Below are 12,339 nucleotides of genomic sequence, written 5' to 3' on the forward strand. Positions count from 1 at the left end.
AAGTGTAATCAAGGCCTTCTAATTCAGACCTTTTGGAACTTGCTAGAAACAATTTCCAATATCTGCAGTTCACTTCCAATGAGAGAAAGAAAATAAATCCAAGTAGCTGTCTTACTGATGCAATATTTTGAATGTAATTGTGAAAAACACCTGTCACTTCAGGCAGTGACAATCATTAGTGGTGTGCGTTGACTACAGGTAATATATATTCAAAACTTTTTTGTTAGCAGCGAGAAAGTAGCTCAGTAGTTGAGTGAGTTGGGAATTGCTTTTTGAGTTTTCCTGAATATCAAACAGATTTAATATTAACTCAGTGCTTAATATCTTAGTCAAAAATGTTGTGATTAGGATTTTGCTTATTCCATTCAAGAAACAGTGGGTGAACTTTGCCCGTTGTGTCTTAGTTATCACTGTGTAGCACATCATCCCAAAATTTAGCAGCTTAAAACAACAAACCTGTGTTATCACCCACAGTTTCTGAGTCGAATCCAGGAGCAGCTTAGCAGGGCGATTCTGGCTTGAGGTAGCCATGAAACTCAGCCAGGGCTGCGTCCTATTGAAAAGCTTAACTAGGGCTGGGGGAGCCACGTCTAAGATGGCTCACTCACTCACTTGGCTGTTGGAGGGACTCAGTTTCTCCACCTGTGGGTGTCTCCACAGGCCTGCCTGAGTGACAGCCTTCCACACAGTGAGTGATCCAAGAAAGTAAGCAGAAGCCATACTCTTGTATGACTGACCTATCTTTAGAAGTAACATACCAGTTACTTCCACTGTATTGCATTGGTCACACAGACCAGCTGCAGGACCAGGTTGGTACAGTGTGGGAGGAGAATACACAAGGGTATTAATGCTGGGAAGTGGGGATCAATGCACATGGCTCCATATGCTTGGAGAAAATGTTGGGCTTTATTGACAAACCAAGATAGGATATAGTTGGAAAGTTTGTTATCTTACGCTCTGAAGGGCTTAGTTTCCTAAATGAAGATTAGGAAACACTGTACTTTATTCAGAATGTAAAATAAATAGAGAATGGGGCTAAAAGTTCTCTTATCTTTCGGTTTTTGGCTAGGTAAGGGTAAACACTAATCTGTCTCCCAGACTGGTGCTTTTCTAACTGGGTGATTTGAACATTCCTGGGAAATTGGGCACTGCAGTGAGTAGAAGTGGTGAGCCTGTGAGAATTTTTCAGGGAATAAATCATGGCAGAGGGTCCTGAACTGGACTATCCTTATAAGGCTGTACCACAGGAATTTAGTCCTAGTTTATGATACAGCCAAGTAACAGCCATATGGGAAAAAGGGCTTGAGTCAGATATTTAAATTTAGGTGTAGTTACCTTGATAGAACATTGAGGAATGTGAAGTCAGAATAATCGGGGGCAGAAATTCTCAACCTTTACAATTCTCTAAATGTAAAACATTTGGTTTCTTAGGTAAAATTATCTAGAATCAAAGTCTGTTCCAGAAATAGTTGGAACATAAAGTTAATATGAAGCAATCACTACTTAGTCTAGAATTTAAATCTTGAAGAATTATGGGTTTTTTTATCATTTTGATGAAAGCTTAAATACAACATTTGGGAAGGTATATTGGGAGGGAATATTTCGGAATTTGTGAACTTTGAATTAAATATTTCTGATATACTAAAGCTGATTTGCCGCAAAGCTGAATTTCATCCCGGTTTTACTCTATTTACTGTCCTCAAAAACTCAAGACATCTGCATTTATAAAGGACCTAAGTAGTATAAAGCACGTTAAATGGCTGCAGCTTAAACGGGATTTCTATACAGTTTTTCCTTATTTCCTTGATCAAACTTCTGGAACTCATTTACTTAGTTCATCTTTTAGAAACCACATTGGAAATATCAAAAGTTCTCTATAAAGATATGAACAATGTTAAATCCTATTTGTCGTTAGCAATCTCCTACACTAAAGTATAATAAAACTGTCAGCTACCACATATATAACTGCTAATGCAGGTAAAATCTGAATACACAACTTGAGATAATATATGTAATAGTAAAAGAGGAAGGCTTTATGGTAGCACCCTCAAAGCAGTTTCATGACTGTTCTTAACCATCTTCCTATGTGAGAAAGTTGTCTGCCTTTTGCTGATGTAAAAGTTGTAAATTGTTTCTACAAATTTATTGAGCACCTAATAGGGTTATGTCAGTGATCTAGGCAGATAAGAATTGGCCTCTTTGAAGGGAAGTAAAATTCTAATTAACTTACGAAGAATTCGTATCTGAAGGCCTGCCTCTTTACTAAAATGACAATGAGAGCCTCCAAGAATCGTGACCTTAACTTCGGAAGAAATTTTGTGGAGAGGAATATTCTCTACAGCGACTTGCTTTCCCTTAACACTGGTTTGAGTGTAAACAAAAGGCCTCATACTATAGAAGAGCTGAAACTAAAAGTATAAAATTCAGAATTTATTCAACAGAAACCATCTAATGTACATTGTAGCGGTTCTACTTGTCCCCTTGGACTTAGAAAATGCACACTGGCTCAGCCGGCATTTTAGCTGGAGATCATACTATCAGCCACATTTGGAGTGACCTTCAATACAATTTGATATTTTGTATCAAATTCAAAGTAAACTCTTCTGCCTCCCTAGGTCTTGTCTTCATTTTGGTTTCTGATCTGTAGAAAACTTGTTCCCCAGATGGCTGATGGTATTAATCACCACCTATTAGGTACTTGATTCAATTCATTTATTTTACACATAAATCTATATGACCTTTGTTTACACTTAATCTGTGCAGGTTTCCTCATACCTTGTCTTATGTACTTGGTTGTGGTTAAACACTGAACTCTTGTAACTGGAACTACTACAAGATGTCTCAGCAACATTTCACTCCAGAACCAAATTTAATAAAAGCTAAGCACAAATTCTCAGGAGTGTCTGTCAGCACTCACCAGCTAGAAAGTGGAAAGCTAACCCATTCACACTGATCACAAGGGGGAGAGAGTAATTTAGTAAAAATTATGAGTTTATACAATATATGAAGTTCTTTTAGAATTTACCAAGTGAATTAATGAAAGACAAAGTAACAAAACATTCATGGATGTAAAGAATATAAAATGCCTATAAAAAAATGTCTGCAAACCAGTGAAGTTTAACAAAATTATAACAGGCATATCCTCCAGGAAAGTTTTAATAAAAATCAAAAAGTTTTTTAAATAGTGAGATTCAAAATCACAAATACATGTATTAAAAAGGGGGCTGCAAAATTTTGCATTAAGACAACTTAAAGTTACTGTTTTAAAGAGCTCATCTAAAACATCTTTTCATAATGAAAGGATAGAATTCACAAAGGAAATAATGGAAAAAGGAATTTTAATAACTAGGCAATTGACAAAATGATGGCTTTATTTTTGCCTAAAGAGAATTTGAAAATATTTGCATCCTGCCTGACCTAACCCTGCTTCCTTGCGCTAGATTCATTTGTTACATAAATTAGTGAAAATTTATGTATCAGGCACTGTGGTACATGCTCTACACAAGTTATGTAACTTGCACAATTTTTTGTAATAGAAACTAGCTCCATAACTTAGTTTCAGAAACAGGCCTAAAGAAAACTTTCTCAAGGTCACGGCTAGTTAAAGGGCTGAGCTGAGAGTGGTGTACATGTTGGGCGACTCCAGCACCTAAGCCATGACCACTCACTACTTTGTTTTGGAGAAACAAATCTTACTGATATAATCCAAGTTGAGTGAAGCCACCTGTATAATAACGTTCACAGTAAATTAACCTGAAGCAACCAAAATGATGGATAACAAGGGGAAGTTTAAAATACGATATCAATATTACCCAGCTTTTAAAAATAATATGATTAAAGTGGAACAAGGCAAGATACAAAATTTTACACAAAGAATGGGACAGGCTGGCTCGGTGGCTCAGGTAGTTGAAGCTCCATGCTCCTAACACCAAAGGCTGCCGGTTCGACTCCCACATGAACCAGTGGGCTCTCTACCACAAGGTTGCCGGTTTGACTCCTGCAAGGGATGGTGGGCTCTACCCCGGGCCACTAATGGCAACTGGACCTGGAGCTGAGCTGCGCCCTCCACAACTAAGATTGAAAGGACAACAATTTGACTTGGAAAAAAGTTCTGGAAGTACACACTGTTCCCCAATAAAGTCCTGCTTCCCTTCCCCAATATTTAAAAAAAAGAATGGGACAAATAGAAAAATAGCAGTATGGAAATTTTAAATCCAACCATATTGATGATGGTATTAAATATGAATAGTCTCAACAATTAAAAGAGATTTTTCATACTGGATAGTAGAAAAAAAAGCTACCTATAAGGAACCCCCTTTAAATACAGGTGAATCAGTAGGTTCAAAGAAAAAGGGTGGAAAATATAAATCATGTAAACACTAATCAAAGGAAAGCTGAAGTGACTTAATACCAAAGTAGATTTTGAAACAAACTACCAGGGATAAAAAGGGATATTAATGATACAAGAGTCCATTCACCAAAAGAATATATCTTAAATTGACATGAACCTAATAACAGAGCTTCAAAATACGTGAAGCAAAAACTGACAGGACAAATATACAAATCCACACTTGGAGATTTCAAATTCTTTATGATAAATAGGTATATAGAAAGTAAGGTTATAGAAGATACGAATAACATTTTCAACCAACTTGACCTAACATGTATTTCACCCAACAACATAAGGATACACATTCTTTTAAGTGCACAACAATTATTCACCAAAGTGAACCATAATCTTGGGCCATAAAATAAGTCAAAAGTAACATATAAGAGGATTGATTTCATGCAAACCATGTTCTTTAACCACACCAGAACTAAACAAGAAATCAATAATTGGACTATCTGGAAAATTCCTCAAATATTTGGAAAGTAAACATGCTTCCAAATAATTCATGTATGTAAGAAGAAATCACAAGAAAAATTAGGGGAAAACATGAACAGAAGGAAAATGAAAGCAACATATCAAAGCTGTGAGATTAAACTCAAGTGCTCAAAAGATAATGTATAGAAATAAGTGTATATGAGAAAAGGTCTTAAATCAAGGATCTATGCTTCCACCTTAAGAAACTAGAGGAAGAAATGCTGGTTAAAGTAAGCTGGAGGAAGGAAATAATAAAAAGCACAACCCATAAAATTGAAAACAATAGAAAAAATAAATGAAACCAAAAGCTACTTCTTTGAAAGAATATAATTGATAAACATTTCCTCTAGCCAGACCAAAACACAAAAACAAAACACATACACACAACACAAATCACCACTATCACTAATGAAAGGACATCACTACAGAACTTACTGACAATAAAAGGATAATACAGGAATACTGCAAAAAGCCTTATTCAATAATTCAACAACTTAGATGACATCAACAAATATTTTGAAAGACAAATCACTGATATCACGCAAGAAGAAACAGTCTGGCAATTCTGTAAAAGGTTACAACATAGAGTCATAGACTCAGCGAGTCTACTCCTATACAGTCAATAGAAATGAAAACATACACAAAATTTGTATATGAATGTTCACAACAGTATTATCAGAGTAGCCAAAGAGCAGATGCAACCCAAATGTCCATTAACTGATGAATGGGTAAACAAAATATTTCACATCCATAAAATGCAATATTATTCAACCATAATGTGTGAATTGTATGCTGTCAACCTCAAAATCAAAAACCAAAGAGAGGCAACAAGCGTTTTGGAGGTGGGGGTGGGTGGGGGGCGAGACTCAAGAAGAATTGCAATTCGGAGAACAGATTTAAGCAGAAACCCAAATAGTGTCCCCATTATAGGATGAGGGCAAGGTGTTGGTTTTTTTATTTTTGTTTTGAAAAGGAAGGGAATAACTACATGAATAGAAGGAAGATTCTATTGGTGGTAACAAGCTGAGTTACTCTTTAGCTATATACGGCTGGTTAACTGATTCTATCTTTAGAAAGAGAGTCCATAATTATCAGTCCTTGTGATCAGGATGTCTGCTTTCCTATTAGCTTTGCAAACAGTTGTTTGTAAGGTAATGTTGGTTTTGCCCAGTCCAAAGGTTATTTTGTCCAGTTCAAACATTCCAAATGTTCAAGGAGCAAGACATACAAGGCAGTTCCTCTGGAATGTCTGCTCTATCTCCATTTAAAAATGGCTCCACTATGTCAACTTTTCACAATGGCATGTGAATTATATCTCAATAAAACTGTTACCCCCAAAAATCAAACACTGAAGAAGAAAAAAGAATAAGTAGCTTGAATACAGCCTTATACATGTGAAAGATACTGAATTTGTAGTTAAAATCCTACATAAAGAAAATTTCAGGCCTAAATGGCTTCTCTTATGAATTCTATCAAATATTTAAGAAAGAAAGAATACCAATTCTACACCTTCAAGAAAATAGTAGAGAAAATAATATTGTTGACTCATTTTATGAGAATAGCATTATACTGATACAAAAATAAGACAAAAACGTTACAAGAAAATTATAGACCAATATCTCTCATAAAGACAGGAAAATCCAGGGGGTGGGGGGAGGGAGATGAGGGTAAGGGGGATCAAATATATAGTGATGGAAGAACTGACTCTGGGTGGTGAACACACAATGGGATTTATAGATGATGTAATACAGAATTGTACACCTGAAATCTATGTAATTTTACTAACAATTGTCACCCCAATAAATAAAAAACAGAAAAAAAAGAAAGATAATGAAAAGACAACTAAGAGAATATATTGCCTATCATGTTTCTGACAAAGGACACATATCCAGAATACATAAAGAACCCTCAAGGCTCAGTAAATAGCAAACAACCCAGTAAAAAATGAGTAATAAGTACAAGAAAAGACCGTCAGTATTATTAGTCATTAAGGAAACACAAATTAAAGTCACAACGAAATACTACTATACACCCATTAAAATGACTAAAATTTTAAGACAACATATTGTTAGCAAGGATATGGTACAATTAAAATTCTCATACTCTCCTGGTGGGAATGTAAAATGATACACCTTTGGAAAACAGTTTAGCAATCTTAAAAAAGGTACAGGTACCATATGAATCAGCCATTCCACTGAAATTTTATTAGCCAAGTATTAACCGAGGAAAATGAAAACAAATGTCCATACAAAGATTTGTACACAGATGTTCTAGCATCTATATTTGTAATAGTCCAAAACTGCAAACAATCCCAACTGTCCATTACTGCAAATACATATGATACATTCATATAAATGGAATACTACTTAGCAACAAAAGCTAATTATTGACACAACAAAGTGGAGAATCTTTAAAAAAAAAAAGTACGCTGGATGAAAGAAGAGAAACCAAAAAAAAAAAAGGACTGTATATATATGATTCCATTTATATAAAATTCTAGAAACTGAAAACGAATGTGTAGTCACAGCAGATTAGTGGTTGCCTGGAGAACAGGATGAGGGCAAGAGGAAGGAATTAATAAGGAGTGTTAGGAAATATGAGCATTTGTTCATTATTTTATTGTAGAGTATGGTTCCAGTTTAATACATATGCCCAAATTTACCACGTTGTACATTTTAAGTATCTTCAGTTTACCACACCTCAATAAAGCTATTTTGTTTTTGTTTTTTAAAGATATAGACTGGGTGAAAATATTTGCACAACATATATCTGAGAAAGACCTTTCCTTTTTATTCAGAACATACAAAGAACTTTTACGACTCAGTAAGACAAATCCTGACATAAAAATGGGCTAAAGATTAGAACACTCTACCAAAGAAGCTATGCAACCAGCCAATAAACACAGGAAAATATGCTCAACACCAGTAACAATTAGAAAAATGAAAATTAAAATCACGGGAATCTACGCTCACTATCACGGCTAGAATTCAAAAGACTGACCATATCAAGGTTTGGCGATGAGGTGGAGTATCTGGAAACTGCATATATTGCTGATGAAAATGCGAAATATTACAACCACTTTGGAAAACAATTAGGGAGCTTCTTCCGGATATACGGAAGCAGATTTCACAAGTTGACCATTCACTTGTATCGCTGCCATTCATTTTTGAAAGCTTCTAAAAAGAAAACGCCAGCGTGGAGCCTCTTTCGCCCCGCGCGCCTCTGGGGGCCCGGGGCACAGTGCGCCCCCCCCCCCCCCCGCCTGGCACCAGGGAGGGCCGGCCGCCGGGAGGTCGGGGAGAAGAGGGGTGCACGCTCCGCCCGCGCTCGTACCCCACCAGGCTCCGCAAGCAGGGGTCCCCACGAAGGGGGCACGCTTTGCGCAGCCCCCGCCGCCAGCGGCAGGGAGGGGGTGGGTGGAGCAGAGCCGGGAGCCGGCCCCGCAGTCCCCTCCCCTGGTCCTTCATCGCCAGAAGTGGGAAACAAGAGATGTCATGAAATGAAACTGGGGATGCAAGCGAGGGACTTCTAAGTCATGCAAATAGTCTTTCAGAGCCACCGAATGGTCTTAAGTATGTTGGTTAAAAATCAGATTCACTCGCTACTTGTGGAGAATGGAGTTGGCCTGGAGGAAGGGAGAGCGGTGTCACTTGGCCACCATATTTTATCATCAGTATGGGCACTGCCAGCAGCGCCAGCTAGCCCGAAAATTGGACTGGTGCGATTATTTGATGTCCTCTTCTTAGTATAGTTAGTAAACGAATGTCGAGTGGGCAAAGCTGATGAAAAAATCCATGACTGGGATTTGGGCCTCGGTAAGGTACGAGGATTAAATTAATGCTGGACATACTCATACTATACAATTTCATGGAGGTGCCATTAGCGTTACTATTAGGCTCTGACTTCTAGGGTCTTACTCATCTACAGCTCATATGCCGAGATGCAAGAGTTAAAGAAAATTTCCAGACTGTTTCTAGTGCCATAATTTATAAGCAACGTTAAAGGCCTGTTTCATCATCGCTTTTAAACTGCTGTACAAACATAAGACGCGGTTCCTGTTTAACTTGACACTTTTTCTCAATACAAGGTCAGCGTTCTCTGTACGTACACAGGCTCAAGTAATTTCTGATATGCCATGCCCTGCGTGCACCTCCTGGAAGTTACCTGGTCTAGCCCTGAGATTTGGGACATTTCCAAACCTGGTTATGGAAGCACTTGGGAATCTTTGACTATCAGTGGGTGGAGGACACCTGTTTCAGGAGGGGAGGAGTTATGAAATATGAAGCGAAACCAGGAAACGGGAGTTCTGACCACGGTGCCAGGGCTCCAAACCCATCATGGAGTTAGGAGAGCCTCTGGTCTCCATTCCATCAGCCACGGCTCTGCGTCTCCTAGACTTAGGTCTCCAGGAACCTAAACCTGAGGTTCCAACGTCCACCCCCCAGTGTCACATACTCTCTCCCCCCAGCTGCGAGGCCCCCAGGACATTTCGGAACACATTTGTCTCTGTTCGCAGAGATCTGTGCTTTGTTGCAAACGAAGGATGACAGATAACCACAGCCTACACATTCGAGTAGCGTCAGGTCGGCAACGATCTTCCAACGAAGGGTAGTCGGAGACCTCTGGATTCTCTTCTTTCTTCTCCACCCCTTGTTACAGAGGCATCATCCCGCCTTTCTGCCCTCCAGGCTAAGAGGAGTTCTTGAAAGCCTTCCGTGCCCTCTTCCTTTTCAGTTTTTCCACTGACAAACTCCTACTCAAAAACGTGGAAAGCATAACACAGAACAGGATACAAAGAAGTTTTTTAACACCTCCTTTTCTATGTTCTCAAGGCGTCCCCTTTAAGAAACCAGGCCCACCTCTTTCTCATTCACCTACTGGCTTTCCTTCCTGCCCATCACTCTACCTTTAAGAATATTTCCTGTTCCTTCAACCCAACTTGCACACCTCCGCCCCCCGGCCCTCTTCATTGGACCGCCCGAGGTCCGTTCACTCTTCCGTTTTCTCAACACCTCCTCCCGCCCCCTAGCCTAGCGCAAAGGCGTCCCTGTTCCTGATTGGCTAGTAAGGCAGCCTCCCCGGGGCTGGATTGGTGAGCTGAGTGGCAGGGGCGGGAGCGAGGAGCACCCAGGGTAGGCTGTTCGCGTGCCGAGCGGCTGCCGCGGGAGGGGCGGGGAGGGGCGGGGGGAGGGAGGGGGGCTGGGAAAGTTGAGGCCGCGCTGCCGCCGGGTCTCCGGCCTTGAGGGCTCGGGCTCGCAGCAGCGGCGGTGGCCGCAGGAAGAGGCGGCAGGGGCGGGGGGAGAGGAGGGCCTGGGCCCGCGCTCCCCCAGCCCCAGAGAAGCAGGCGGCGGCCGCGGAGGGAGAGATTCGCCTGGGCGGTCGGACACCCCTGCCGTACCCGCCTGGGATCATGACCCAGGCGGGGGTCGCCGCTGCCGCCGCCGCCGCGGCCGAGACCGCGCAGCCCTCGGGTGAGTGACTGCGGGAGGGGGCCGCTGACAGCCGGAGCGGGGGGCGGGGGCCGGGGCTGCGGGGGCGGCTCCGGGGGGCGGCTCCGGGCTCTGCTCCACCCACCCCCTCCTTGCTCCTGGAGGCGAGGGTTGCGCAAAGTGTGCCTCCTTCGTGGGGACCCATGCATGCGGAGCCCACTGGGGTACGAGCGCGGGCGGGTCGTGCACCCCTCTTCTCCCTGACCTCTGGCCGTCCCGCTCCTCCTGGTGCCAGGCCCTTGGGGGCCTCATTACGCCCCGATTCGCGCGGGGCGAGAGGCTCCACGCAGCCCCGGGTGCAGGAAGAGCTGGGCACCAGGTTCACACCGACTGGCCTTTGCCCGCCCCCTTCACCTTTTCCTGCCTTCTTCATCCTCTCCCCTTTTCTTGTCCACTGAATTTGCTTCGGACCCACTGGTCAGACTCACGTGACTTGCTTTTAAACTCTCACCTCTCCGTCGGAGAGTTAGGCTTGCGTTTTGTTCAGAAGCCTCTTCCTTTTCCTTTATGTATAGGAGCTGTAGAACCGAATGGCCAACTCTCGGAATCTAGTTCCGTATTTCAGAGGGACTATTTCTGCACTCTTGTCCATGTTTAGCATTTTGATTGCGGGGTTCTCCCATACTCGTTGCCCCCTTCCCCACTTACCCTCTACGGTAACACTGGGTATGGTCCTTTGAATTTATTAACTTCATCTGGAAATAAGAGATTCCAGAAACCTATGTATGGAATCCTAGCTATAGGCTTCCAACTTATGTTCTAATATATTTTTTTGCCATTAAGTAGATACTGCGACCTGACACCATAACAGAACAAGACAGTTGTGGGTAACTTAAGTTTGCCGTAAAGAAGACAGTTGTTTACCTATAAGCAAAGTACAGATTTCTTGAATAAACCCTTCATGAGTAACATGAAACTTAAGGCATATTCATAACTATGCTTTTTCTTTAAAAAAAAAAAAAGGAAAGAAAAGAAATCCTGTTTTTTGAGGAATCAACAGGCTGTCATACTCCAATCACCTTGATTTTTTTCTTCTACACAGAACACTTGTTTAATACAGTACGGAGTTGCTCTATGGGGTGCATTTGTTGTTTTTCTTTATTTGTGAAGTACTCTGAAAGTATTTGTTGCAAAATACTTTGTAATCATTGCACTTCTGAAACCAAGAACAGTATAATGATATAATGTCTCCAGGTACTACAAGAATGAATACTTAATCTCACATTTTGCTCTAGTCTAAGCAATATGACTTTTGTGTACCTAGGTATTATATTCTCTCTATATTTAAAAGAGAAATTTTATAAAATCCAGACATGGATATACCCTAGAACATTCCTTAATATAAAAGCTCTTCATTGCAGGGATCTAAGGGCAGCATAGGACTGAAACAATTATCTTCTAAGTTACTTGTCTGCGGGACATCGTGGAAATAAAATAAAGAAGTTGCAGACTGTGTGGTCAGTGAAACAGTCATGTAAGAAATCGATAGGTTATTTTCCTATTTTCAGAGTTTAGCATCGTCAACCTGGGAAAAGAAACACTAAAACTGAGAATGTTTAACTCAGGTTAGAAGATAAGCCTCACTGGGTAATCATCTCAAAATTGTTGCTTATAAACTGGGATTGAAATCAAGCGTGGGTCTTAACCATATCTGTCGTGCCTTACCTCCCTATCCTCTAGCCCCGTGGTTCTCAGTCCAGACTATACGTTAGAATCACCTGTGTGCTTTTACATTTTAATACCCCCCAGAGTTTCTCTTATTTTGAATATGGAGTTCAGCCATAGATATATATTTTTAGAGCTCCCCAGGTGTTTCAACTCAGCAGTCAGAGCTGAGAACTATTATGAGTCTAGAACAATGTCCAATTTGCTACTTGTGTTCCGGGCTCTCCTAAATTAGGCTTTCACTCAGGCGTCCCACTTTTCCCCACTGCTTCCTAACATGACTCTTCCGACCTCCTCATGGTCCCACAGATGCAGTTCAGA

At 40.9% G+C, this 12,339-nt stretch overlaps 1 protein-coding gene across 1 annotated transcript in view; it reads left to right on the forward strand.

Annotated features, from left to right (window-relative positions):
* The first annotated feature begins 10,057 nt into the window (after window positions 1–10,057).
* The window catches only part of USF3 (upstream transcription factor family member 3), a 42,710-nt gene continuing 40,428 nt past the window's right edge, over window positions 10,058–12,339 (forward strand). Inside the window, exon 1 of the mRNA XM_074331741.1 lies at window positions 10,058–10,335. The gene's annotated coding sequence lies outside the window, so the exon portion shown is untranslated. The remainder of the gene's footprint in view (window positions 10,336–12,339) is intronic.

Source organism: Rhinolophus sinicus, linkage group LG01, assembly GCF_036562045.2.
Source record: "Rhinolophus sinicus isolate RSC01 linkage group LG01, ASM3656204v1, whole genome shotgun sequence".
NCBI lineage: Eukaryota > Metazoa > Chordata > Mammalia > Chiroptera > Rhinolophidae > Rhinolophus > Rhinolophus sinicus.